At 39.0% G+C, this 27,433-nt stretch overlaps 1 long non-coding RNA gene across 1 annotated transcript in view; it reads left to right on the top strand.

Moving 5' to 3' along the window:
* The window catches only part of LOC110260376, a 655,655-nt gene that overhangs the window by 537,744 nt on the left and 90,478 nt on the right, over positions 1 to 27,433 (top strand). Inside the window, exon 3 of the long non-coding RNA XR_002343580.1 lies at positions 10,285 to 10,446. This is a non-coding gene — a long non-coding RNA (uncharacterized LOC110260376). The remainder of the gene's footprint in view (positions 1 to 10,284; positions 10,447 to 27,433) is intronic.

Below are 27,433 nucleotides of genomic sequence, written 5' to 3'. Positions count from 1 at the left end.
ACTGGGATCATTACCTTGTGGCATCACCTGGCATAAGTGATATCATCTCGTCTGAGCCTTTGTTATCCCAACTGTACAATGAACTACATTTAAACTCTGGGGTCTCTAAAGTCTGCTGTAGCCCTGAAAGTCCACAGGTATCTGACTTAACCCTTGCAAATGCATTTTTTATGTGGTTGCCTTCGCTTCATTAGTTCCAGACTACATACTGATGTAAACCAGACTGCATACTGATCTGTGCTCACGTCCAGCTGTTTTCTAGTTTCTATTCTCTTTGACTTATTTTTACAAAAGTTTCTCTTCTGCTTCTGTCAGTTCAAAATATTTCCAGTTCTTTAAGATTCCTTTCCTTTTTACCCACTCCATCCAGCCCTTCCTGACACTGACCAACTCATGGTGATACAGTCTCTGAAATTTTGCTTGAAACTCTTTCATATGATGCCCTATACAGTCTTTTATGATATTGTTTCTTATTTTTTCTTATTTAACTGAACTTAGAACAAAGGCATTCTCTTACTGACTTCTGCATGTTTCTGGAGCACCAAAACAGTGCCTGCACATGGTAGGCGCTCAATAAAATGTCTATGGAATAAAAAGCCTGGTTTGTCATTCTGATACATTGTAAATGGCAAAATTATCTCCTGTTACAGAAAAAGCTGTTAGCCTTTTATTTGGATTCCATTTTGTGTGTTATTTTTGATTGTTCAAAGATGCAGTTTAATACTGTTTTTTATTATACTGTATGAGTATTAGCTTTCCCTTGACAGTAAGACAGGCAGTAAGTGATGCAGTTTGGCTCTTTCTTCTCTCCAAGCTATTATACAGAGAATAAGCTCTGTGTGATGAGGTCATACCCCTGTCTCTAACAAAGAAACAGGTTGCCTCTTAGAGTTAAACATCTCAGACCATTCCCTGTAATCAGTTAACAATTTCTGCTTGATTACAATGGACACAATTTTCCCTTTGCTTCATTTTTTTAATTTAAATTTTTGGATCAAACTATCTGAGAAATTTGGTATATCCCTCCTTTCCTTCAAAAACATTTTTCATCATAAATGAATCTGTAATCAGAATTTAGAAGGTCATTCTCCAGTGATAAACACCATGTGGACGTTAAAGCCAAAACCACCCCCCACCTCTCCTACAATCCTTTCACCCCCGTTTTTCTGATGGAGGCTCCAGAGATCCATGGGATCTGGCTGGTAAAGAGACCTAGTTGAATCATTTCAAAGCCCTGGAGTTTCTCTGGCTATTATGGCTGAGTAGCTGGGAGTATGAAGAAATTGTTACTTTGTTTGCCCTGAATCCCTGAGCCATCTGCACCACACAGAAAGTACTGCAAACTCCATTGTTCAAAATGAATATTTAAAAGTTCACTTTTGACATGCTTTTTTTTGGTTTTGTTTTAGTTTTCATTTAAAGCTTCTTACATCTCTTGATCCCAGCTGTTCTGTGTCTCATGTGCTGGCATCATTCTATATCCTGCTTAGTAGGATCAGGGATTGTAGATTATTGAACAGGAGCCTTCTTTTAACCCTTGAATGATTTTCATGGTAAATAATTAAGACAGTCTCAAATTCCTTCAAGATTTGTTCATTTGTGTTCACTAAAAACTATTGGGTCTGGAGTAAGCATTCAAGAGGTATTTTATGCTTTCTTCTTCTTGATTTTATTGGTTTTGTGTGCTTTATACCATTTCATTTTTCAGATCATTGTAGCCATGTGATGAGTTAATGTCCTTTCAGAGATTGTTTAATATCAATTCTAAACACACCCAAAGTGATAGCATGCATAAACCCTTTCTATAGGTCTTCCAGAGTGGAGACATTTGCAGATAGTGGGATGATTATAGTATACCTATAAACAATTTTTACTAAAGTCAATGGCTGTTGCTAGTCTTAAGTCCAGGGAATTCTTAGGAACTTGTCTCTCTATACTGAAAATTCATGATAGTGCAACCTTTTCAGTTTTACACATTATATGCAGAATTTAGAGTCTTAAACCTTCTTAACTTGGTAAAAGACCAATTGAGAGGTGTCAGAGAGATCTGTTCATGCTTTTGAACACCATATGTGACTCTTTACCTTCTGGTCTTGCCCAATAATGAAAACTCTAATCCTCTAGCTACAGCCTGTTGAAACTTTAGTACAGGATCTCCTGACATTGCTATATTGATATTTAGTGTTAGATGGTTTTGTTGTGTGGCCCCGTATCTTGTGCATTATATGATGTTCAGCAGCATCCTTGGCCTTTCCCCATTAGATGCCAGATGTTAGTAGTACCACTCTCATGACTTATGACCAAAAAAAATGTCTCCAGGCACAGCCAGATGTTCCCTAGGGGGCGAAGTTCCCACCTTCCATTGGAGAACAACTGCACTACCACCCCACTTCACCTTTCATAATTCCCTGTAGATATATGATGAGCATGTCAGGATTCAATGTACTTTTTAGGTGTTTTAACAGAAAGCAGCTTAGTATTTGCAATCCTAGGAGAGGTGTTCAGGGTGACCCCATCAGACTGTAGAGTTTTAAGGGTATGCTCCTTCAAACTGTCAGAATAGGAAACTGCTACTAGCCCCTACATTGCCACAGCTGCCTCTCATACCCAGGGAGCTTCTGACCAAACTCAGGATTCAGAACACATATTTCTTCCCACCTTAATTACCAGCAGAAGCAACAATATACCCAGTCACACTTTATCCTTTCAAGCCCCACATAACCGTTATATCACTCATTGACTGAACCTAATTCACAAACAGACTTCTAGCTTCACGGAAGTTTGGGAAATGTCATTTATCACTTTTTGACCCTTTGCAACACCTGTAAGAAGATAAAAATATGCTGTGGGCTAGGATACCATAGCCGGCCTGCCCTATTATGGCATATCTGCCTGTTGTACCTATGTGCTTCATCTGTTCATTCATTCATTTATTCATTCATTCATTCGTCATTAGCCCATCAATCTTTCAACAAATACTTAGTGAATAATTGTTAGGGCTCTCCCAGGTGCCAATAACTTGAATTGGTTTATTGAAAGGCATTAGTGGGGCAGCAAGGAGCTGAGTAGGCATTCGAGATGCAAAACATAGGCTTAGAGATGCCTTTGGACTCTCTCTTCTTCACACTTTTCCTGTCTCTCAACATACTGTTTCTAGAATGAGCTTTCACGAAGCACAGGAACGAATTCCTAAAAGTTCAGATTTGCACCCTAACTGCTTCACAAGCATGCAGTCATTTTTTTTCAACAAATATATATTGAGAACCCATTAAATGTTCCTGAAAGGAAAGGGATCTCTTCTTCCAACTAAAGTAAAAACAAACAAACAAAAAAGAATAAATGAGTAATAGGGAAGAAGGACCCTCGTTTTTCCAGTTTGGGTCATATGCTTCTTCCTGAACCAAGCAGTGGATAGGGCATTATAATTGACCCAGTGGGGATAAGATGTTTATACATTTAGATCAGTCAGCTAAGGAAGAAATAGTGGAGAAAAGGTAGGAGAAAGTCATGATGTGGCTACCAGGGGGATGTCTCGCAGACAGAAATTTGCAGCATATGCGATGTGATGCATATGCAGCACCAGGCTAAGTGCTGAGAATACTGCCTCGATCAAGGCAGTGTCTCTGGGAAGACTTTGCTGTGAAATCTGATGCAGTCACACCCACTCATCGCAGCAGTGCCCACCACCGCCTCCTCTTCTCTTCTGGGCTACCCATTTGCACGCCCCACTGATGTTGCTATTGTTTGTATGTATCCTCCTCTGAAGACTCTGAACACCTTAAAATGGAAGCCTCTGGACTCTTACACTGGTCCTGTGCCTGGCATGTAGATGGGACTCCATGTATGTCTACTGACTCAGTGTTGAGAGAGTAAAAGAACAAATGATTGACCGAACACGTGAATGAAAGTCTTTCTTTCAAACCAAGACAAACTATACATGGGGGCCTAACTTCCTCCTTTCCTAAAGCGCCCCTGTTGGAGAAGTGAACCTGGCTCACTGGGAGGGTGATGGAGGGGCTTCTGATCTACTCTGACATGTTTCCATTTAGGCTTATCCTTCCTTTGCTCCTTTGCTGTGAAGTCTATCTTCTCGGCGATGGGATTTTTATTGAATTTCTGATATGTGAATGAATCACCATGTAAAATGTAAGCTCTTTCTTGAATAAAATTACACAAACAAAATACTCGTGGAAAAATGAGGCTTATAAGTCTCTTCAGTGGGTGGTTATTTATAAGAACCCCTCCACCTTTCAGATGTTCTCATTTCAATAGCCCTGAGTGTTTCTAGTTGGAATTTTAGTGAGGAAGACATATGATCTGTGAGAAGTGGTATTTTATTTTGCTTGGCTATGAAAGCATTAAAAAAACTGATAATGACCAAAAGTATTTTAAGTCACCACATAACATGCCTTCAGATGTCTTTTCTCTTTGTGTGTTGGGGGACTGGGAGAATGAGATGGTTATGCCTATGATTAAAATCAATGAAGACCATTGCTGGTTTTAACACAGGATGACAATTTTGTACACCACAGTGGCACATAAAATGGTATCACCCATAAATCCTTGGCCCTTTCTGATGCTTCTAAGAAAACACATGAAATCATTTTGACTGATTAACAAGGCTGTGCTCTGCAGGCACCGCTGACCCTGAAGTTATTGGTATTACGTAAAGTATTTGAAGCTATAAATCAGGAGCAGTTTGCATTATTAACAGCAGGAAGATGTTTCCTAGGGAGAAAGAGAAAGGCAACAATTATTTAGGATTATTTGTGGTGTGTTTCCACGGTATTATGGTTTGGATGATACAAGAAAAAATCTGAGATATTCAATTCCTGGAAATGGCGTTTCTGGAAATTAGAGGCATTTCAGATTCAGAGGAAGGCCAACAGCTCAACATAGATTAGGTTTTACCTTTTGGAAGGTCTGTTTATGGTCCCTAGGATGGGACAGATATGATCGAATGGGGCTATTGATTCTCTCTGCTGCCTTTTTTCACCTACAATTGCACACTTCCCTCTTTATCATCCAGTGAAAATAGTCACCTTTTGGCTTATGGGGTTTGTGGTTGTGGAATACTGGGAGAGAATGGACAAACAGTGAATAGTTTTTGTTGTTGTTGTTGGTTGTTGTTGTTGTTTAATGGCTGCACCTGTAGCATATGGATGTTCCTGGGCCAGGGAATGAATCCAAGCCACAGCTGCGAACTACACTACAGCTGTGGCAAAGCCAGATCTTTTAATCCACTGTGCAAGGCTGGGGATTGAACCTGTGCCTCTACAGTGACCTGAGATGCTGTAGTCAGACTCCTAACCCATTGTGCCACAGCAGGAACTCCAAATAATTTTTAATTTAAACATGGAAAAAATAAAACAGCACTTAATTTGTCAAAATGAAAATGGCTAAAAATCAGCAAATATTCTACACATTATGTGATGTCTGTTGATTAGGATCAAAGAACAACAGAAAGCCTTCGTATTATATTAACTGAAGAGTACAAAGTATTTCCAGAAGTATAAATATATACCTCTCCAGAATACATCTCACCACTTTATCAAAAGCATTGAGACAGAACCAAACACCAACCAGGCTTGTGGTTCCAATATCACAATTTGTGTAATGTTTACCATTATTAAAGTATTGTACTGGTACCATTTTGGATAATGTCTGTAGTTGATAAACATGATAATAAGTTTTATTTTATTTTTTGTCTTTTTGTCTTTTTGTCTTTTTAGGGCTGCACCCACGGCATATGGAGGTTCCCAGGCTAGGGGGTCTAATCCGAGCTGTAGCTGCCGGCCTACACCACAGCTCATGGCAGTGCCGGATCCTCAACCCACTGAGTGAGGCCAGGGATCGAACCGCAACCTCATGGTTCCTAGTCAGATTTGTTTACGCTGCGCCAGGACGGGAACTCCAGTAATAAAATTTAGATGCAAATTTATCCTTTTGGTTGCAAACAGCAGAGATGGACTCATTAATTTAATTAAAATACTGGATGTTTAGCTTCATCTGTGTTGGTCTCTGGAATGTATGTATATCTTTCTTCCTCTTGTATATCTATATTCAGTTTCAATCACTTTTCCAACCCAGCTGGTTTGACTTGACATAGAGAATGTGGAACCAGTTTTCTCATGTGACCTGTGAAATTTACTAGGCACACAATTATTGATATTTTAAGTATCCATTTATTTATCTGCTCAACAAAGTGAATAATACCTGTATCTCTTAGGATTCTTGAAAGACTGAAATAGTGGTATGAAAGCACTTTTTAAATAGTAGGACATTGAACAGGTATAAGGTATTTATATTTCCTAACTTTTAATTTTATAGCCTAAAAACTGCACTCCAAAACCTTCAAAAAATTGGATGTTTGGAAGGATATAGCTGAATTCAAAGAACCAAAAGAAAAAAGAAGACAACCTCACCTCAGGAAAATGAGGGATCAAGGTGGTTGTAGGCACTTATGCTCTGAAAAAATGTAGTAGAGCTTTATCAGTAAAAGATTTTAAAGAAGCCCAACAAATTTCCCATTTTTTTGGTTACTACCTTGATTTTTGGAAAAGTAATTTTTTAAAATATTTAATGCTTTGTCGTTTCTGTGCAATGTCACATCTCTTTTTCATTTTTCGCTACCTCTGCTTTGCTGGTGCTCTAAGCAGATGCTTAGTCTGTCACTAGGCACTGCCATTAATACGATTCAATTCCAGTGACTTTTAGATTCTACTTCTCTGCCTTCGTGCTTCAGATATGCAGAGAGAGGGTCTGAATAGCTCATTTTTAGTCAACTGTCTGTCCTCACAAGTCTCGGAGTCCAGGGCCAAGTAGCACAGGCGTGGCTACCAGGACCCACCCTTTTCATGAGGGTCTTTCTATAGAAGATAGATCACTATCAGCTGGAAATTCATTCCACCCTCCCTTTTTTGGTCGATATACTCTATGTTTTACCTGAAAGTGGAGGCTGTGCATGTTCTTATCTTTGACTACCTGGTCCCTCATCGCTTCAAACTTCCTACTTACAGTTGAAATCACAAGCTATGTAATAGGCAACAAAGGAAGGGAAAACTAGATTTAATGTTCATCCTGCCGCAGCGTCAACGTAAGAGTTGATTGAAAAACGTTCACAAAAGGGAGAAGAAGCAAACTTCCCCCTGAAGACAGAGAACATAGGAAATCTCATCTCTAAGATGGGCATGAACTCTGTTTCACTTTTAATTCGGACCTCAGCTCCCACAAAGGAATCTTGAGATGATACTTAACATCTACTCGAAAGTGAGCCACTAGCTTCACCGTGACCTCTGCTGTTTTCTTCCCTTCATCTTCTGCAGCAGCTCTAGGGTTGTCTGTCTTCAGTGCCTTTAATATGGTGATGATAGGAGTTCCCATCAAGGCTCAGCGGAAATGAATCTGACTAGCATCCCTGAGGACACAGGTTCCATCCCTGGCCTTGCTCAGTGGGTTAAGGATCTGGCGTTGCCATGAGCTGTGGTGTAGGTCGCAGACTCAGCTTGGACCCTGCATTGCTGTGGCAGTGGTTTAGGCCAGCGGCTACAGCTCTGATTTGACCCATAGCCTGGGAACTTCCATATGCCTTGGGTTTGGCTCTAAAAAGACAAATATATATATATGGTGATGATATGAAGATCCTTCACTTCTTGCTCTACTGTTTACACATTAGCTTTTTTTGCTATGTACTATCTTCCACTGGCACTGGTGACCCTACCCTTGTCCTCAGAAGCTGCCGTTGCTGATGTCTTAAGCATTCTTGAAAGATCACAGGTAGCAGAGACCTGCCTGCAACCCTCAATGCTCAGGTGGCTGTTTGTGCACAAAGGAGAATAACAGGTTCCTTTCTCCTTTTCAGTGTTGTGCGCTCCCATATGCATATGAGTGCAGGGTTGCTGGTGTCTCATCATCTTCTCACTCACACTCTGCCACCCGTCCTGTTCATTCCTCTTATTCATGCATGTGCAAAGCTAGAATTGAAGACCAAATGTGCCACATAACAAATAGCTCATCTTCTACTGGCCATCGTCTTATGTTCATGTGATGACAGGAACCTTCCCCCACAGGAAGAGATAAGCTCATATGCTGAGAAAGCTTGGAAACAATCTGGGTTCTAAAGACATTAATAACCTATACAATTCACCAAGCAAGGAAACCTCCTACTCATGAACTTCTTGCTTTTTGAGATAATGCATACCCCTTGTTTTTGAAGGCCAGTGAGATGTCATATTCTCTTACATAAAGGTGGAAAGACTTTCACCGATAATAACAAAGTAAAAATGCACAGTCAAGATGGGAATTAAAATTCCTTTTACTGATTCTTTTTTTCTCTTCCATGGTTTAATTTCAGCAGAATCAGTTTGTCATCAGATAATTTACTCTCTTCTATCTAATGGTCTCTAGCTTTTTGAAGCAGTTTTAATTTTCGTTGAGGGAATGTATTTGTATTTGAGTTACAGGAATACTTTTAGCTCCATCTAAGTATTTCTTTAAAACCTTTCTTAAGGTACATTTAAAATTTTTCGTGTCTAGTGCATTAAAATATTTTTAAAGCAATGGAAGGAGAAGACACCATTCGGGCAAACTTCATTTTGTTTCCCAAAGCTATAAGTGGACGGATTTGTTTTTATATACTGTGAGTTCTTCTTTGGTTAAAATGAGTGACCCTGTCTTCTCATGCTTCCAAGAAGAGTCATATTTGATTATAGCCAAGATGAAACTATATCATTACAACCTAACTCTATCATTTTTATTAAATGAGGAATTTAAAACAGGCAATCCCTTTCAAGATGGCAGAGTGCCTATCTCTTTTTCTTCCTTCTCCCTATTGACATGACTTCAAATAAAACAAAATGGGCATGTAAAGGTATAAACCGAAAACAAACAAACAAAAATGGGTGAGGCAAGTATGCATCACCCGGGTGCTCTGTAGAACTATCCCTTCTGGAAACACACAAAAAAGACAACATAAAAGTATATTGGGGGTTGGTAACCAATAAGGTAGGAACAAGAATAATAAAACCAAGGACACTTTAGAAGATTTGCAGCCAAGGATGAAACAGATTTTCTCTGCAGGAACTCTGTAGGGCTTGGAAGTTGGAAATACTCTGGCTGCAAAAAGTAGAAATGAAGTATTTTTAAAAGTCTATAGAAGAAAGAGTTGCTCTCTCTACCTCTCTCCTATATCTGCACACAGACTGCCTGGCATAAAGGGGTTTAACCTACATGAAGAAAGGCAAAATGGCAAAACAATTCAAGTATTTCCTATCAAATAAACTAAACCATCTTTGGGGCAGGGTTAACTAAGGTAGTTAGTGGGAGAGAGAACACCCCAGAATTAAGTGATGCATATTCTGTCTTAAGGATCTGAAAACTTAACTGCCAGCTCTTTGCCCACTCATATTAAACAAAATATGCCAAGCCCTACACAGTGTTCACAGTCAGATTTGCTGTAGTCTCTTAATTAAATGAAGAACAAGCATCTCTGAACATCAGAGAAAATTTTCAATGCAAAGGATAAAGTCTCAAATACTTTTAAAAAAATGAGAGAGAAAAAAATCCTTCCCATGGGAAATGATATATTTTTTAAGAATAGAAGATATTCTAATTAGTGTTCCTAGAGGGATTTGGAAAATAGTACCTTAATAAAATGAGAGCAGCAGGAAAGGAAGAAATACCAAATATAAGCAAGAAAGAATACCTGAGTTTGAAAAAAAAGAAAGAAAAGAAGAAGAAAAGAAAAGAAAGTCAAGGAAGATCACCTGGAAAGCAAAAAATTGAGATAATATAAAAATTAAAAATTAAACTGGTTTTTTTTTGCCACACCTGTGGCATCCGGAGGTTCCCAGGCTAGGGGTCTAATTGGAGCAGCAGCTACTGGCTTACACCACAGCTCACGGTGACACCGGATCCTTAACCCACTGAGTGAGCCCAGGGATCGAACCTGAATCTTCATCGATAGTAGTTGGGTTTGTTACTGCTGCGCCACGACAGGAACTCCAAAATTATCTATTTTTTTTTAACACTCTTGAGAACAGTAGACATAAGAACGGCTAAAGGAATTATATCCGGAGGACATGGCATTTCCCAGTTACAGGAATGATCTTTCACTTTCCCCTCTGGGTATAGGCAGGTTAAAAATTAGGCCCAACAAAGACAGGAACACCTTCCTGGGGTAAGGAGAAACGAGGCAGGTGATGACATTGTGGGTTAACGTAATGGATCTCTAGACCCCTGAACCCAAAGCTGATTCTCTCTGCTTGCTGCTTTTTCCCCCTGTAGGACTTTTGTTGACTGTTTGGCGGTGACAGCATAGAAGAAAAAAGTTTTGGCTGGAAAGCAAGAAGAGCTCTCTGCAGTCTCACAGTTCTTGAATCTTGCAAGAGGGAAGAGATTGCAACACATCCAGGAACGATCTCACCCTGAAGACACTTGAAATAAGAGGTAAGTTGAAACCAACTAAAGTGGCAACCTAGTCCCAAACTAGCTCAACTACTGTTTAGATGGAAGTAATCATTTTTTTTTTTTTTTTTGCACCAGTTACCGAGTTGCTAAATTCCCATCTGGGAAACATTTTATTCTGTTTGTAAGGCTCTTTTAAATATTATCTCTGGAGTACAGTAAGCAATTAATTCAGAGATATGTAAGATAAAGCAAATACTCCTCAATAGACAAAGCGGTCGTAGAAATAGGCTCAGGGGTTGGAATTAGTAGATAGAACACTAAAGTAGCCCTCACAGATATGTTGGAAGAGCAGGTGAACAATAGACAAAGGGATGTAGAATTTGAACAGAGCAACGGAATCTGCAAAAGAGAATAAAATGGACATTTTAGAACTAGAAAATCTAAAACCTGAAATTAAAAATTAATTGTATGGTTAAACTTCTGGGGAAATGGAGTGGAAATAAACTCTAAATTATATTGTTCAAGGGTAAAAATGCAACCGATGGAGGAACTCAAAATGATAAAAAACTGTATAGGTCAGTGGTTAATTAGGAAAATTAGCAAGTAGTATCTATGAACTAATTTGTCATGATTATTGAAATAAACCAATTGACATTTCAAAAACTACAAAATAAAAGTGTGTGTGCGGTGGGGGCCGGGGATAAGAAGGAAAATCCTAAAAGATAAAGGTTAAAAGGAACTGACTAGGCACCCAGATTGGAAGTGGGAGACGTGAGGTGGGAGATGGCTGCTTTTTATTATATCGCGTTAGTCCTTTGTATATCTTACTATGGTAAAACCTTTTGAAAACATTAACTGGTAAGTTAAAAAGCAAATTGCTTAAAGTTAAAACACAGTACCCAGGTGGAGAATGTGCATTAAGTTGAGCTCTGTCCTGACAGACAATGGCCAATTAAGTCATCTTGGGTTGTAGAAAGAAAGGGACTTTGATATAAAGGAGGTGTTGAATGGCTCATTTTTTTTTAACCTCTTCTTTTTTGTTAGGAGAATGACTATAGTTTTAATAGAAATGGCGTATGCTTATTATAAAAAAATCCAAAAGAAAATTACTGAGAAAAATGTGGAATATTCTTTCTAATTCTTTCTCCATCACAGACATTATCCTGAGTCAACAGCTTTATGAGCTATTGCTATTAGGTTGGATGGCTGATAAACAAATAAAGACAAAATCTTTTCAAAACAGCATGAAAAATTATTTCTGTTTTAAGCAAAATAATTGTTTCATTTGTTTGAGTTTAGCAAAGAAGAGTTTCCTAAGAAATAAAAGGATTGCTGAATGCCAACAAAATATTTCTTTGTCCCCAAAACTATTGTTTCATAGCAGAGTCCCCTAATCCTAAGAAATTGTGAACAATATTGCATTGGAGTTGCTATTTTTAACATGTTTAAACCTTCCTCAGTAATAATCTCTGCTGTGAGAGACGATGATATTAGCACTTTATATTTGCTCCCAACTTTCATCTCCACTTCTTAGTTTTTTATTAGTTATGTAAGATTTAACACCTATGAAAATCGTCTACTATGTCTTTGTGATTAAGCTTACATTTACCGTAATTACTGCAGGAAATAATCTTGGTTTTATTCAAATGGTTCCTGTTCCAGTTCTTTTGCAGTCGCTTCTCCATTCCAAGGTTTTTTTAACTCTTGAGTTTTGAGGAGTTTTCATGTGGAGAGTTTCAGATCAGATGTGTATGGAGACTACGGGAGTTCTGACTTTTGTGTTTTCTTCTATGATACAGAAGCATATTTGAGAATATTTTTTTGGTTGCCACTTCTCTGGACCTGAATCTCATCTGGGTCTAATATTTGGGTCTGCGCATTCCCTCAGAACCTTGTAGAAATTGCTCCTTTGTCTTCTGACAGTGAGTGTGGCTTTGAGGAAGTCTGAAGTTAGCCTAAACTCTTTCCTGCTTGAATTTAATGTGTCACTTTAACTGGAATTACTGAAGACTGCTTTCCTTTTGTATTTCAGTGACAATCAGAATCTGTCTCAGTGGATGGTTCTTTGTCAAGGATTTGTCCTTGCAAATCAGGTCATTTCTGCTGTATTTCTAACACTTTCCTCTCCAGCCTCCACACACCCATTTACTTTTTCCCCCCTTTCATCAAAATTAGACTATTTGTGTGTGCAAACTTTTGTCATACCTTCTTTTACAGTTGTAATCACAGAAAAAATGGGAGGGGTGCTGATCTTTTTGGGGGAAATTAATGCTACTGGAGAATTGTGTAAATAGAGCATAATAGAGGACATTACTTTTAGGGAATACCACACATTTAGAAGTAAACACATAAATCAGTGGTTGCTTTCATTTATAGCAGCCTCTTAAAAGCAGAGCCTCTGAAGCAATTGTATCTGGGACAGGCAGGACCTCGTCTAGTTTTGAGATATATTGTTGCCCTCTGACTATCATCCCATAGTCAGGAGAATTTCAATTGTGAATTAAAGCTAATCTGTTCAGATTTCTTAAGGAGAAAAAATACAGTCTCTCAGAACACATTGGATGGTTTATTTAACCATTATTTAAACCATTGAAATTAATGGGGCTGGTCTTTTGTTTAGGAAAACTTATTTAATGTTTATGATTTAACATCCTATCCTACACGGACCAGGCGTTTGCTGACATAAATTTAGTACAAAGTTGCCAGTTATTTTAATTTATGAATTGCGAGTAGGAGCAGAATGTGTAGCACAGCTGTTAGTCAATATTAGAAGGACATTTTTAACATAATTTTTCTTCATGATTAAAGACTATTGTAGAAGCAGAAGCTTAAAACTCAGTCCCACCAGCCATTTTGCATTCTCATTGTTACACCATGATGTTTGAAAAAAGGAGATCTAAAGGTACAAGATATGTATTGGTCCCTGATTTTTCTTCTTAAAGGCAGGATCACATTCTAAAATGCTGGGAATGTAGTTAGCTGTCTTCTTTTTGAAAGACTTGCTGTGGATTCGATGCAACAACAAAAATATATGACACATGCTGTTCTAGGAACAAGACTGGGCACTATTATCACAGATAACTCGTTTGGAAAAGGAAGTTGATTTTTAAGTGAATCTATAGAATCACAAAAAAATAATTTTTAAGTGAATCTATAGATTTTTATGTGAATCTATAGAATCACAGAAAATAATTAGACACTAAGAGTGAATCTAGGGCATGTCTCTTATTTTACAAAATGCAAATATGTTTTTCTTCATAATATGGAATGCCTAATACCAGTTTTTAAAATAGGGCAAAAGCAATGATTTACTGAATCCTTTCTTCAAAAAGTAGAAAACAATGATGAATTGGGCTTGCAATGGAATGGTAACCTAGCTCCTTACCCCAGTTTCTTTTTACTTATGCTTAAGTTTCTACATCTGTAGCTTATGATAGCATTTATCAGAAGCTTTGTGCGACTGATGTTTTAGCAAGTAATCCCATTATTGTTCCCTGCAGGACAGGCTGATAATAGCAACCACTGTTTCTGTGTAATGTATTACATCAGAAAGCTTGTCATCAACTGTTACAGATTCATTAAGAAGCCAGGTTTAAGCTTGGTTTCTTCGTTTATTGGAAATTTCTTAGGAATGTCTATTGCAGCAATGAGTCAAGGAAATGATTTCCCACTGCTAGGTTGTTTTATATTTTCTTTTGTTTTAAAAAGAAAGATAGAGTATCCTTTCTAGGTTTCTGGAAAGTCTAAAATGTGGAAGTTTCCTCCAGGGCTCTAATTCTTTTCACTGTAGTTTGAGTGAAAAGGAGATTCTGGTTATATTATTAGGAAAAAAAAATATATGTGTATATATATAATATATATATATTAGACTATATATAGTCTCTGCAGGAAGTTTGCCTATTGACTGATAAACCTAAGTAGGCCATTTGAACTGCAATTTTTGTAATGCTGAGGAAGAGAATGCCCACTTTTCAAGACAAAAAAAAAATAGCTAAAGATGATGAGCATTTGTCACAGACAGAAAACAAACTTATTAAGGGGAAAGAGGGATAAACTAGGAGTTTGAGATTAACATATACACACTACTATAAATAAAATAAATAAACAATGTGGACCTACTGTATAGCACAGAGGACTACACCCAATACCTATAAGGTAAAAGACCATGAATAAAAGTTATATATGTGTGTATGTGTGTGTTTCATATATAAATATGCAACTCTGGGCTGTATACCTAACATGATGTCATAAATCAGCTATACTTACATTAAAAATTAATTAATTAAAAAAATGATCAGCATTTGGCAAAATACCAAATTTCACAAGCCCTTAGAATCATATTTTCCACAAGCTCTTTCATGTGTTTCAAGAATAAAGCAGTTATTTTGTTCAGACACATTATCATCCATAAACTCTCTTGACCCCGTTTCTAGAACAATGGAAATTCTTTTAAGCTTTTCTCCAAAAGGAGATATGAGCTACTGTTTATCCTAACCCCTTCCTCCTCCCATACAATGTCACACTCCCAAGATAATATTCTCAACCGCAGTATTAACTAGGAGCATGTAGAAGGCGGTAGCAGTGTATATTTATCCACTCATTCTCTGTTATTTCAGCAAATATTTGAGTGCCTACTATTCACCAGGCACATTCAGGATAAATGAATTAAAATACGTTCCCTGCACTCAAGCAGCTCAAAGTCCAGTATATGTGTAATTAACTCCAAAAAATAGGCACTGAGAGGATGCTTTTTAAAAATATGCTTTATCTTGACTCTGTATGATTTTACAGTAAAAAATGATACCTTTTTGAGAAAAGACAGCCTGTTCAATAAGTGGTGCTGGGAAAACTGGATAGCCACATGTAAAAGATGAAATTAGAACACTCCCTACACCATCCACAAAAGTAAACTCAAAATGTATTAAAGACCTAGATATAAGACCAGATACCATAAAATTCTTAGAGGAAAACATAGGCCAAACACTCTCCAACATAAACGACAGCAGCATTTTGTCAGATCCACCTCTTAATGACAATGAAACAAAAATAAACAAATAGGACTTAATTAAACTTTAAAGTTTCTGCACAGCAAAGGAAACCCTAAATGAAATGAAAAGACAACTCATAGAATGGGAGAGGATATTTGCAAATGAATCGACTGACAAGGGATTAATCTCCAAAATTTATAAACACCTCCTACTGCTCAATACCAAAAAAACAAACAGCCCCAGCAAAAAATGGGTAGAAGATCTAAATAGACCGTTCTCCAAAGAAGACATATGGATGGCCAAAAACACATGAAAGATGTTCAAAATCACTCATTATTAGAGAAATGCAAATTAAAATCACTATGAGGTACCACCTTACACCAGCTAGAATGGCCATCTCAAAAAGTCTATAAACAATAAGTGCTGGAGAGGGCATGGAGAAAAAGGAACCCTATTACACTGTAAATTGGTAGGATTGTAAATTGGTGCAACCACTGTGGAAGAGTGGGGAGATGCCTCAGAAGACTAAAAATAGAACTACCATTTGACCAGCAATCCCACTCTGGGCATCTATCCAGAGAAAACCATGACTCAAAAAGACACATGTACTCCAATGTTCATTGCAGCACTGTTTGCAATAGCCGAGACATGGAAACAACCTAAATGTCCATCAACAGAGGAGTGGATCAGAAGATGTGGTACATATACCCAATGGAATATTTTACTCAGCCCTTAGAAGGAATGAAATAACAGCATTTTAGCAACATGGATGGACCTAGAAATTATCATGCTAAGTGAAGTCAGTCAGACAATGAGACACCAATATCGAATGCTATCACTGACATGCGGAATCTGAAAAAAGGACAGACTGAACTTCTTGCAGAACAGATACTGACTCGAGACTTTGAAAAACTTATGGTTTCCAATGGAGTGAGGTTGGGGAATGGAGGATGCGCTGGGGTTGTGGGATGCAAATACTGTAAAACTGGATTGTGATGATCGGTGTACAACTATAAGTGTAATAAATTCACTGAGTAATAAAAAAAGATACCTTTTGAACTAAGAAGACTATATGGGTAGTGTCAATTGAAAAAATGTACAACCTACAAATTGAGAATTATGTTTTCTGTGGCAGACTTGCTGAGGACTTAATCTCGGGACACAGACGCTCATGTAGCTCTGAGGGACAGCTCTGAAGTGGAAGGGAAGAGCCAGGATATAGAGGAGTTTTTGCAACAAAAACCAGGCAGTCAGAACATCAAAAGATTACTGTCAGTTAAGAAAGAATAGACATTTCAAGTTAATGAATTTAGTGCTTTTTCTATACATGAGAAGATGCAAGAGTCTGGGCTCACTGAACTCATACCTTTGATATGCACCTTAAATATCCAGGGCCAGCATCCTGTTTTTCTTCATCTCGAATCCCCTTGGGGTGCGCAGGTGAGGGCAGATGCAGCGGCTGATGGCTTGATGGCCACAACAGCCTTTGTTTACTGATACGGCAGGTGACATTTTTCATCCACAGTAGTCATCCTTTCAAATCCTCTAAGATACCAGACAGTTTATAGTTTTGGAATGTTTTGAATGAAGAATGGGGGTATTCAAAGTTAATTCAGCTTACAGTAGTGGCTAACTAGCACTAGGCTCCCATATGAATGGAGTTTACATATTGGGAGGCATCTACGAGAATGAGGCTGACCACAAAAGACCCTAGACAAATCCTTAATTCCAAACTTGTTTTAAAACTCAAGAAAAAAGTTACCTTACCTCGATTAGCGGCGCTGTCAAGTACTGTGCTCTTGCAGGAACTCAGAAAACTGATTCAGCAACTTAATTAAGCCCTCACAGGAGAGCACATCCAAACTAGGCAATTTCTGGGCAGTGAGATTTCCTTCCTGGTTGGGTTCTGACATCAGTGTTTTAGGCTACTTCAGGAGCAGAGAATGAAAATTTGGTACCTTTGACTCCCACTTAAGTGTTTTAGGCAGACAGCAGAGTAAGGTAGCTGTTTTTGTTTTTTGTTTTTTTAAAATCATTTCCAGAACACACAAGAGAGAAATTGTCATTTCTGAAAAGTCTAGAAGGAAGTCTGCTAACACAGAGTTTTAAAGGGAGAAAGAAGCAAAATCAATGAGGAGAGAGAATTCTGAGATGACTGTTTGAGTGAAGTGTTCTGATTAACACTAAAAATGTAATCCACTATACACTAACATTTCAGACTGGAGGGTGATTTTACCAGAGGGGTTTCTAAAGCATTGCGTGAGTAAGGCAATCATTTTTTTTTTTAATTCTCTAAATATGAAATGAAATTTTATTCTGGAAGTTTATTATCTCTCTCGAATTTCACAACACAACAGTGGCAAGCTTGTGCCTCTGATTGCTGCGATGCAGTTACAGTATCAGTGAAATTTCATCATCTCCCAAACTCTGCATGTGCTCTCTTCAACAGCGTTAATTCAGACCAGCCCACGTTTGCATGCAGCTCCTTACTTTAGCCATTCCTCTGCTGGTCTTGGTTTTGTTTTGCTGTCAAGTGTTCTACTATGGTGTCTTCTTCACTGACATGTTTCCACATTACATGGCCCAGGACACAGCTATTTTGTATGCATAGGAACTTGCTTCAGGATTTTAAACTCTTTGCTATTCTACAGTGGTTAATTTTTCATTTATGTAGCACCTTACTGAAAAGCAGCCAACACAGTTAATGATACATTGTGCAACGATAAATATTTTACTGGGTATTTAATCTTCACAAGTTAGAAGTTTTATTTTCTGTGTGGACCTGTATAAAGCGAGAATTGTTAACATTTGGTGAATACACATTTTTAATAATACGCTCTATAATCACTATCGAGCAAATGACCTGAGCTTTAATAGGCACTCCAGACATTAGCTGCCATTTCTACTAAACTCAGTAAACTCTAATAAAGGTATTTTATGGGTAGATGATTATTTTTTTAAGAAGATATATTACATAGATCTCGTCAGTACATAAAAATGTTATCCAGGGAACATTGGGTGATTCATCTATTTCTAAATTATGACACATTCCTATCCTTTTCTCAGGAGATCATTCTATTTTTAAAAAAAAAAATATAGTTGAGATCGGGTCGTGTTCCACATTTTATTCCATCTGAATTAATGATGTTATTTACTTGGAACTTGATTGTGTACTTACCTCGCAGTCTACGAGGTAATTCATAAGAGGCAGCCAACATGATAAAGAAGGAAAATGTTATTTACTCTCTTTTTCAATTCTCAGGAGCTTGGTGTAAATTCTACCCAATAAAATGTGTTTAGCTTTTTTCTGTATTCCTTTAAAGCTCAATATACAGAGGTAGGCAGTAGGAGGCCTGAGAGTCCCAGCTTTGTAGAATTTGACTCCCGAACACCCACAGTGCTGGTCCTTGATCTGGGAAACAAATGTGTCCTCAGTTCTGGAACTCCTTGATCCAGGAAACAAACTCTCCCCTGCTATGGAACTTCAGTTCCAGGATGCTGGCTCTTGCCTTCCTAGCCCCAGGAGAGGGCCAAACTATCACACAGCAAGCACTCACTTGAGTTCTTCACTTATTATATTTTCTCGGGGCAGCTGTATGCATTATGAGAGACGTATGTACCAAACAAAAATCCCTGTAATTCTAGAAATAATGAATTGGTATCCATCAACTAAACTTGAACCTAGAAACGAGCCTAGTGCAAGGCCAGAGTGCCCACAGGTTTGGTGGAAGTGGTTGTGCAAGGGTTAGAGGAAAAGAATGCCTGGCATCAGAGCAGTGAGGGGAGAGGAGAGCCGGTCTTCTCTTGGTGTTCACTGCCACCCTAAGAGCTCCCTACCACACACCTGCCCATCAGAGGAAGGAGTTAGAGTTGAGCAGCAAGGCTCGTCAGCCAGGTTCCTCAGGCCATGGTCATTTCAATGGCCCATAACCTTGTAGATCTGCCATTTCCATGGCTCAGAGGTTGAAGGAAGGGAACGATTCAGAGCCTCTGGCTTTGTCTCAATCCTGGGGCCTCAATAACATTTTAAGCTAAAATGTCAAAAACCCGGGAGTCATATGCACGCAGGAGACTGTACTCCAGAGGCTACAAGTGACCAGTGTGAGGTTTGAATTTAGCCTCTGCTAATGGAGGAAAGCCGTGAGAATCAGCACACTTGAATTGTGCTGGGCAGTCCTAGGAAGTCACGTGAACAATTCGGATCTCAGTTTCTCCATTTTATGCAATGCAGATGCCTATAGGAGCCACTTAGCCTTTAGAGTGCAAATGAAATATGGTCAAATCAGGTTTACTATGGTCTGAATGTTTATGGGTCCCCCTTCCCGCATTCCATATGTTGAAATGCTAAAGCCCAACGGGGGTAATATTAGCATGTGGGACCTTTGGGAGGTGATTAGGTCATGAGGGTGGTGCCCTGATAAAAGAGACCTCAGAGAACTGAAGAGGCCCTTCCTGGTATGAGGACACAAGAAGTGTGTGACTTGGGAGAGGGCTCTTGCATGGCTATGCTGGCACCCTGGTCTTGGGCTGTCCAAGTCCAGAACTATGAGAAATACATTTCTGTAGTTTATAAGCTAACCGTCTGTAGTATTTAGCACATATGGACTAAGACAGGGCTCTTCTAAGCCTGTTTCTATCAATCTTCACTAAGATTTACGAGAGGGGAGAGGAGCTTGCATCATCTTTCAAACCCTGCTTAACTGGCTGTCTGTTCCCCCACTCATCCGAGCTGTCACTGTTCTATATGGAAACTGACATGAAATTCTGCCCCTTGGCCTTTTCTTCCACAAAATAACCATATCACAATCTAACAAAATAAAGACTATTAAACAATGATGGCCTCTCCAAAATAATGTAAACAAAAGTAAACATTCTAAGACCTTTTTGCAAATTAAAACTACTGTGAGGTACCACTTCACACTGGTCAGAATGGCCTTCATTAGCAAGTCTACAAATAGCAAATGCTGGAGAGGGTGTGGAGAAAAGGGAACCCTCCCACTCTGTTGGTGGGAATATAAATTGGTACAACCACTATGGAAAACAGTATGGAGGTACCTCAGAAAACTAAATATAGAACTACTATATGATCCAGCAGTCCCACTCCTGGGCATATATCCAGACAAAGCTTTCATTGAAAAAGGTACACACACCCCTAAGTTCACTGCAACACTATTCACAATAGCCAAGACATGGAAACAACCTAAATATCCAACAACAAATGAATGGATTAAGAAGATGTGGTACATATACACAATAGAATACTACTCAACCATAAAAAAGGACAAAATAATGTCATTTATAGCAACGTGGATGGAACTAGAGACTCTCATACTAAATCAGAAAGAGAAAGACAAATACCGCATGATATCACATATATGGAATCTGATATACGGCACAAAGAACCTATCAAGAGAAAAGAAACAAACTCATGGATGTGGAAATAGACTTGTGGTTGCCAAGAGGGGCGGGAGTGGGATGACTGGAGTTTGGGTTAGTAGATGCAAACTATTGCATTTGGAGTGATATGCAATGAGATCCTGCTGTATAGCATAGGGAACTATATCTAATCACTTGTGATGGAACATGATGGAGGATAATGTGAGAAAAAGAATGTGTGTGTGTGTGTATATAAAACTGGGTACTGTACAGCAGAAATTGACAGAATATTGTAAATCCAATTATAATAAAAAATGTTCTCAAAGGAAAAAAAAAAGACGTTTTGTGGGAGCAGAATTTAGTGACTACTTTCGAGATAGAGGACTTGTGTTTCAGCCACACACACACAATTTAAGATGGATTATCGGGCCTTCCTATCCTTAAATCCCTCAGCAGCCATTTATGCCATCTGAGTTTCAGCTCGTGGCAATATTCCTCCCTTTCTTCAATCCACCTTGTCCCTGCCTGCCAAGAAGCCAAACATCTTCTTTCTTTTTTTTTTAAATCAGACCTACTCACAACTTAAACTCACCATCCTGTGGGATATTCAAAACCTTGATCATATTTTCTTCCTACCAATGGTCCCTTTGTTCCAGGCCTGTTTCTTCCTCCCCAACTGGAAAGAAAGAGATGCATTTATTTCTATAATAACTAGATTTTAAATGTTCCTTCTAGTCTCTTTCCATGTCACATATAACATGAGAAGCTGCAACTGAATTATTTTTAAGGTTCCTATCTGTGCTAGAAACCTAGGAAATCCCTCACCACTGTACAGATTGGGAAGACTTGCAAATGCGCCAGATCTTTATGCTTATGATGAAGAGACATTACCAGTTGCAAAGCGGAGGAGAAGAGCAGATGAGGAATGAAGATTTGAAGTGTGCATGTGGCCGTACAGTGGGACAGAAGAGGGTGAAGAGGCCTTCTGTAGGCTGTGTATATCTCCAGTGATTAGTGAAAGATACTTCCCCCTCAGTTATGGAGAGCAAATTAAGTATGACATGCAGAAAGGGTTGCCAATGGGTGGCCACCCAAGAGACCCTCCACGCATCCTTAGTTTGCTAAATTTATCATGATTAAGTGTTTGACAGTCAATTTCATAGATCTTGAGCTAGGAAGACTCCGCATAGAATAACCTAATTCATAAGATGCTGAAGTATAACCCCCCCAGCACCAGTTGGTGAATTTACCAGGGAAATCATTCTGTGTCTCCAGATGTCGTGAGGGTCTTTGCTCTCAGACATAGTGTGTTGGTTTTAAAGTGTCATATTCTCAGAGGCAACATTATTTTTCTTATTTGCAATTACTTCAGGGCCAGCTTAATGTAACCCATAGTTTATAAAAGAAAAAAATTTGAAGATCAGAGAGATGCGATAAAGTCAGATTTAAGTTAAGCGTGTTGACTCCAAATTTAGCTCCTTTTCACTGTGCTAGCTGCAAGAATTTTTTTTTTAAACTGCAAAAGTTTGAATACAGCAAATAAATATAAAAAATCCTTGCACTGTAACCATGATAGAACAATATGTTCTTAAAATTATTTTGTTCTCCCTGTGTGAAATAGACTAAATGCCAAAAAATAGTTTTAAATATAATAAAATTTAAATACCCACTGTTTTATATTCTTTCTTTAGAATACACTTTTTAAAGTAACTTTGACATTGTAATGCCTACACTTTGAAATCATGTTGCGTTTGGTTACATAAAGGATTTTTTCAGTTCAACATCAATAGCACCATTGGAACTGAGTGTTATAAATAAGAATGATAGTTGAAGACAGCCTGATATATAACAGATCATTCCTTAATAAAACACACACTTTAAAACTTTTGGATTTGACCATTGCAAGCACCAAACAGGACCATCAAGTATAGCAAGGATGTATGTTACGTTATTAGGTCTTCCCTCTCAGTTTTGTCTATTTTTTTCTTATAATAAAGTTTCCTTTGTTTTAAGTGTTTCTAGGGGCTGCACTTCTTTTGACCTCTTGAAATTCTTAAACCCCTGTAACACCTTTTTTATAAGAGACTTCCACAGGCTAAGAGATTTCACTGCCAGGATCTTTTTTTTTTTTTTTTCAGGTAATTTAGTTGAATTTTCACTTTTCTTTTTAAAATTTCACCCTGTTACTTGTGGGACTTCAAGGCCCCTTCAAGGAGATGAAACTCAAAAAGCCTCCGGCCGAGATAAGAATGACCAGACCTTGTCATCCCACCTGACTCGCTGTAATTGTTAGTGTTTCTGAGGACCTTCCCAGCCCAGAAACCTGGCCCACTTCCTGCCCCTACTAGGAAATGCACGTGGCCCATTCCTTACCCCATCCGCCTGTATAGGGGAATATATACCCCCAACCAACCAGCAAGTATATCAGAACACCCCATTTACCCAACCGATCAGCAGGTGACAGGTGCATGGTAAGACCTCTCCCTCTCTCTTTCATCTCTGGGCTATAAAAACAGACATGACCCTGCATCGGGGTCAGCCCTCCCTGATTATCAGGAAGTCAGCCCACTGTGTTAACAGTGTCTCTTGCCTACATAAACTTGTGTTTTCTTCACCTTGCTTTGCATCTGGAAAATTCTTTGTACACCTGTGTGCAGAGACCACATTACTCATAGTCATATTATCTTGTAGATAGCTAAATAATTTCTCTTCTGTTTTGGTGCTTATACCATCAGATAACAGTAGGCAGTTATCTTGTCCTTCTGTAGTCGTTGCCTGACCGACTCGGGTACATTTAATTCTGTTCATCTCTTTTCATGAATCAGTCACCCTCCATCCTTCTTTATGTGTGTCTTTAACTCTTTCTAATGTGTCTACTTGTTCAGATAATAGGGCATCCAGAATGAAACACTATTTCACTGTGTCCAGGTTGGCTATAGAAAGAATTCTTTCTTTTTTTTTTTTTTGCCTTAAATAATATGTTTTTTCACTTTATGTGAGTAGATGATTTCCTGGTAAATTATGTATAAATCCAATGATTGTACATTACATAGTACTCCAAAGGCAGCTGCCCTATACTAGATATATAGATATATATATTTTTTAGTAAAGCCAAATAAAATTTTCTCTGTGTGTGTGTGTGTGTGTGTGTAGAAGGGAGAGGATTGGAAATCTTTATGGAAATATTTTGGAAACCAGATGGAGTCAAAATCATTGGAATTGGACAACATCCGTGATTAATTATATTTAATATTTAGAGTTTACAAAGTGTCTTACATACTTTATCTCATTTTGCCCTCTCAACTCTATATGAGGTATATTATACTATTTCTAGCTTATGACAAAGAAAACCAAAAGCAGAGAGTTTCATGGGTTTTTACTGGATAGTACAGAGGGCAATGGCAGACCCATATCTTACCAAGCTCTGTTGCTTCTAAATTTAGCAATTTTTAAAATAGGAAGCCTGGCATAAAAGATTGGGGACAGGATTTGGGGTAATGCAAAACTGTTCAGAGCCTTGGCTCTTCCATTGACTCTCGTTACCGGGAGCAAATTGAGTAACCTTTGTGAACCTGAATTTTCTCATTTGAAAATAGACGGAATATTCTATACTTCCAAGGGAGAATGTTGAGTGTTAGGTAAGATCGCCAATGAAAAATTTAACTAGTTAAGCAGAAATACACATCACTGACCCTTGCTCTCCTGTTTCCATTCCCGCAACAGTGAATATATAAATTTAGATTTTCTAAAACTTACTCATAACTATCTTCTAAGGTCTTGATAAGATCTAACAGAGGTTTTCACAGTACAAGACACATCTCAAATGACCCAGGAGAAGAAGGAGACATAGTTACAGGAAACATTATTGCTAGTGCTTTATCTGATACTTTACAATTTAAAGAATACAACAAAAATATCAGCTAAATTTTACTTGGCAGAAACCGCAGGTAGTCTAAATGGTGTTTTTTACACTAAGGGAGAGTTATGCAAAGACTTCCCCAGGGTGTTCCAGGCAGAATAGCTTTAAGCAGTTCTCCCCCGTTACAGAAAGGAGGCAGAGCAGCCTCCATTCTAGAAAGTACTGTGGTACGTTGCCATGTGGTGTGAAACCACCCAGAGCCCCAACAGTGAGATATATGGCAACACTGGTTAGTGGATGCCCCTTCATTACAACTCAAGGAACCTTAAGTACATAGCACTTCCTGTAATTTCCGTGGGGTGTGTTGACCCATATGGGGTCCCTCTGAGTTCGGAATAGATGGAATAGTATAGGTTAGTGACATTTAGTCTTATTAATACAATAGGAAGATTTTACAGAAAATGTTGAACTTCATCTGAGCCTTGGGATTCTGGAAATCGGCTATGATTAAAGACATCCCCCCTTCCTTTGAATTCTGGGAAATGGCTTACTGCAAAGAACCGCCCTTGCTCATATGACCGAGATAAATGATGGGGATAATTCCTTGTTTTCCTAGAACAAGCCAGACACGGAACCTCCAAATTTCCATTCTTTGCCTCATAAATGGCCAGCTGAACTTTTAGTCCCCACTTGAACCATCAGAACAAGATGCTTATTAACCTGACTGACCCACTTCTCTAGTTAAGCTTTCTCCCCATTTGACCTTGAACGTGGACTCACCCTCAGCCCAAGCCAACATCAGAGTAAAGAGCAGTTTCTTTTAATGGCCTCTTCCCCAAACTGACAACTAGCAACATTCCCTGCTCACCTGTCCAGTTGGGTTCTTGGAGTCTTGTTTACTCCTCTCTGTGAAAGAAAGCCCTGTCTCACCTGACCCTGGAGAGCTTGTTGCTGTGGTCTGAGCCTTCTTGCCATTGCCATAGTCTTTTTCCGTCTATCCTTTCATGAGTCCAGATTTGTCTTTATTTGACAATGCATTGAATAAAGCAGATAAAATGTTATGAGATTTCTGTCAGACTTGGTGAGCTTTATTTAATGAGATAGTTAATATATATTTTATTGAATTACATTAAGAAATATTTATTACAGTTACAGTGAATTCTCACTGTTCACCAGAAATGAACTTATTTAAAACTTATGATGAAAAATTTGAGATGTCAAATTTAAAATGGGCAAGAGCGTATATAGGTTTTTGTTTTTTTTTTTTTCCAAAAATTATTGTAGAAACTACATGAGCCAAAGAATTTGACTTCTGTTCTAACAAATGGAATCTAGGGAAGTAAATCATTGAGAAGATACGGTTTCTATTTCAGGTTTGCTCCCTGAAACCCTTTGATTTATGACTTCTCCCTCTGAGAAATGAGAAGAACATTTGTACTCACATTTTTGTGAATACATGTCTTAAAATGAGTTATTTGAAATTCCTTCCTGGTGAGTGGGTAGTGTGTGTGTGTGTGTGGGGGGGTGCGCATCTTGCTTGCAGGCGAGGCTGGAGAACGGGAGCCAGAGCTGGGGCTGGGACAGTGGAGAGGAGAGTCCTGTGCTTCAGAGCACAGAGGAAACTCGAATTCAAAACAGAGACTTGGACTAAGACAGTCTGGGAACGTCTAGGGGCAGCCTAAGTGGGACAGGATGTGCAACCCCATGGTGGAGATGCAAACCAGAGATAGAGACCAAACTACAAGTAATGGTTTGATCAGTGGGAGGGGCCACGTTTTGGTGGGAAGCTTGGCTCTTGTCCAAGGACACAGAGAGACTGATTAAGAGCCTTGGCTGATGAGGGTATGTCTGAGACCAAAGTGTAGAGTAGAATGTTTAGAAATTGCTTTCCTTATCAGCTCCTATATAATAATGAATCTCTGGCTTATCCAAGCCTGCAGCTTCATTTTACCAGGCCTGCATTCAAAAAGGTTGTTACTACTACTTTCTAGGGTTTTTTGTTTCTTTATTTCCCCATTATATTACCTCCCCAAGTGAACATTTCACAGCATCCTAACTTGGAGTACATTTATCATTAATTTCCTTCTTACCCTTCTCTAGATTTTGCCTTTGCTAGATTACTGGCATTCTTAGGACATTTTTCTTGTATCAGGAGAGAGGATGCTGGTGAAAGACTCCCCACAGAGGTGGTAGGGTAAGGGAATAAATAAGGAAGATTGAGGTACCAAGAGTCCTGCAGCAGAGGGAGCTGTTGCTTGTCCTAAGCCTGAGGGAAGAGCGGGGAAGAGCATAACCAATGTATCATGAGAGCAGAGGCCTGAGGGGGGCTGTAGCACTGCAGCATTGAACCTCAGAGCTGTGATGGGGTGTAGGACCTACCAGGCATGCAGCTCCCAGACGGGGGATGCAGGAGCAGTGACCAGGAAACAGTCTGGCCTCTCTCTCCTCCCACGTTTTGACTTCCTCCTGGGGCCTCTGACTGGCCCCACACACTGGAAGCCAGCAGGCAAGGGAGCCCATGGGAGCAGTCGTATGGTCACAGGAGGCTGAGCTCCCAGGCTTACAACAGAGCAGAGAAGAGTGGAGAATGTTTAGGGAGGCAGACAAAGGGAGCCTAGTCATCTGTGGCATTTCTGGTTTTTTTGTCTTTTCTTGGGCTGCGCCCGCAGCATATGGAGGTTCCCAGGCTAGAGGTCTAATTGGAGCTGCAGCTGCTGGCCTACGCCAGAGCCACAGTAGCATGGGATCTGAGCCATATCTGCGACCTACACCACAGCTCACGGCAACACCGGATCCTTAACCC

This window comes from Sus scrofa, chromosome 4 (assembly GCF_000003025.6).
Source record: "Sus scrofa isolate TJ Tabasco breed Duroc chromosome 4, Sscrofa11.1, whole genome shotgun sequence".
NCBI classification, from domain to species: domain Eukaryota; kingdom Metazoa; phylum Chordata; class Mammalia; order Artiodactyla; family Suidae; genus Sus; species Sus scrofa.
This window is presented reverse-complemented; position numbering and strand designations above follow the sequence as displayed.